The 3,089-nt window shown below is 30.0% G+C and overlaps 1 long non-coding RNA gene across 1 annotated transcript; it reads right to left on the minus strand.

Moving 5' to 3' along the window:
* Positions 1 to 291: 291 nt before the first annotated feature.
* Positions 292 to 2,261, minus strand: LOC137630855 (uncharacterized). The gene is made up of 3 exons (XR_011041776.1): positions 2,212 to 2,261; positions 1,719 to 1,859; positions 292 to 1,130 (listed from the first exon to the last, which is right to left on the minus strand). It is a non-coding gene; the product is annotated as an uncharacterized lncRNA (long non-coding RNA).
* Between the last annotated feature and the right edge of the window lie 828 nt (positions 2,262 to 3,089).

The raw sequence follows: 3,089 nt of genomic DNA on the forward strand, positions 1-3,089 counted from the left end.
TTTAACATTACAGACTAAATGTTTATGAATTCTTTAGTTGTTTTCACTGTACAATTCTGCTTAGGTGGTAGATAAAATTGCTAAACTAATATCCTTTCCATTGAATTCATCCCGTACACAGTTAGTAAAATAAAAAAAAAAATAAACATTAAGCTCACTACATAAACATTCCAAAGTCTAACCGGTCTCAAAGGTAGGCTAAAAATAATTCAAAATAGTTTTTAAAGCTGTGAATCATTGGTTAAGAATACATAAAAGACCTCGTTTGATTTTGTCTAGTTTCAATAATGTTACCAAATTTCTTTTTCTGATATACACAGCTTCAGAGATCACCAGGCGGGTTCCTTTACTAAAATTTAATTATTAAATTTCTGTTCCCATACCTGTTCCCTTATATGAGAAGTCACCAAGCACTTCTCCTTATTACAAAGGCAAGTCACCTTTTTAAAACAGGAGTTAATTAGTGCAGAAATATGGTTAAATTAAAAGAATTTCAAACCTAAAAAAATAAATTCTATTCAAAATAACCAAAGGAATAACCAAATGTATCATTAAACTTTCACCATATTACAGTAAGATCAAACAAATAGGACAACCACAAAGTAATGAAGAGAAGTTTATTTTATTTTATACAATTAAACCTATCAAACTTAGTGGGTTCCAAACAGTCAACAATTAAATAAAAGAATTTAGATTTACTGAATACTGCTTGATAAATTATCTACCATTAAATTACCAAATAAACTAAAAATATGTAATTTTCTAAAATAACCAGCTTACCAAGGTTTTATCCATAATCATTTAAAACTTCCAGCAACATTTTTAGTATTCGGATATATGAAAATTACTAGCGTAGTCATCTTTCCAATGAAGAAATACCACATTAAAAAAGAAATGCAGCAAAATAAGCTCTGTATATTTTTCCAGTACCATTTACCGGAATTTATAAGTCTGCCAAATACTTCAGTGCGAGCCGATCTTCAAAAACTCAGATGGACATAGTCCAAATATTCATTGGCAATCTTTTGAATTTCCATTAAAAATCTTCAACCAAACCATCATAGGGAGATCCGAGATAACAGATTCATCGAATTCAGTCTTCTCATTCTAACCGAAGTCGCATCATCCATCTGAAAAGTGTCAGACGTTAGAAAAGTTTCTTGAAAAAGTTAGATACCCCTACATATAAAACTGATATTAAGCCTTTACTATTAAAATATTAGACATAATTAGATTAATAGTTTCGTACAAAGCATTAATCCATATACTTTAACCTTGAGTATATGGTTAAACCTTAAAATATGGAATATTTAACAAAAGCAAATAAAAACTACTTTAAATTTATGACCAGCAGGCTTAAAATTTACTTTATGTAACAAACAGGTTATAAGTAACTGAAGAAAACTATACTTTTTAAATTTGTTATCAAAAGGCTTAAAGTTTACTTTAATCAACAGGCTTAAAATTTACTTTAAATTTGCAATCTACAGGCTTAAAGTAGCCTGCAGAACCTAAATAAACAACAAAAGAGCTTAAAACTGACCTTAATAGACGAAGGGGTTAAAAAGCAAGCCTCCCTATAACACACGGCAGACCTTATTACTGGTCTACCGTGTGCTATAGGGAACGTCCTCCCACAATTGGGGGCGCCGCCCCCAACCGGGGAGGACTGGCTTGCTTTAATTGGATAAAACACAAAATACTAAAATAATACTTGCCATTCAGTCCAGAGTGAAAAATACTTCACCGGATTCCAGCGTTGTCACCAGTCTATTCAACATAGAAGTCTGTACGTATGGATTATAGCTGTAACCTCAGATCTTAAGTTTGAAACGCACAGGTAATCGCAGACTTCTTTCCTGAAAGCACAAATAAAAAGTTAAAGTTAGTATATAGGTAGTTACACAGCATTCATTAAAAAGAAATTAGAAACCGATAAATTACAAGTATTTAAAATATTAGATATAAATACAACAAATGAACCGGTAGGTTGAGACAATTCAACAAACATCTAGAAAACTCCAAATGGTATAACGTAAAGTTACTTAAATAACATTCCTTATAAAGACGTGGCAAATTCCTAAATTAAAAATAGTAGTTATAAACATTAAATATACCTGCAAATTATGAATGGATATGTTAAGATAATTCAACAAACCTCCAGAAAACGATAAAAATCAACAAACGTAAAACAAAAACTCCACTACTTACCAACAAAACGCACCTCGAACAATAAAGAATTGTACACCGGTCACCACCAACCCGCAAACTGTTACACAATTCAACAGGGCAGCCTGAGAAAACTTCGCCTTGCCAAGCCAAGGACTCTAAACAGAAAAATTCAGTAACTATAACAACGCAACTATAGAATTACTTGCTTCGTCCACTTCTTAAAAGAAAACTTTACGGCAGGCGAGAATAAAAGCTATTAGTAAAGAATTATCGACTTCCTTCATATAACTACTATGCGTTCGCTTTACCGATAGTTCAACTATCTGGCTCTATATTAGGCTAAATATATGTGGAAAATGGCGTGGCATATATATATAAATTATATATATACATATATACGGTATATATTTATATATATATATATATATATATATATATATATGTATATATATATATATATATATATATATATATATATATATATATATATATATATACACACACATACATATATATACTATATATATATATATATATATATATATATATATATATATATAAATGTATATATATATATATATATATATATATATATATATATATATATATATATATATATCACTAGATTTATGCAAGCGGTAATACCTTTTTTCTTTTTATAAGCTTTTTTCATCTTGATATTTATATTTCAACAGTAGTTTAGTAAATCCGATTATGTTGCTCATAGCATTTGTACACGCATTCCCAGGTTATAGGGAATGTGTTTTACTTTTATATCGAATCTGAATGATGCTGCAATCTTTGGCAAAATAGTAGAGAGAGAGAGAGAGAGAGAGAGAGAGAGAGAGAGAGAGAGAGAGAGAGAGAGAGATCAAACAACCTTTGGAAGTGTTTGAGAGTTGGAAATTTTTTCACAG

The sequence above is a fragment of the Palaemon carinicauda genome, chromosome 39, assembly GCF_036898095.1.
Source record: "Palaemon carinicauda isolate YSFRI2023 chromosome 39, ASM3689809v2, whole genome shotgun sequence".
Taxonomy (NCBI): Eukaryota; Metazoa; Arthropoda; class Malacostraca; order Decapoda; family Palaemonidae; genus Palaemon; species Palaemon carinicauda.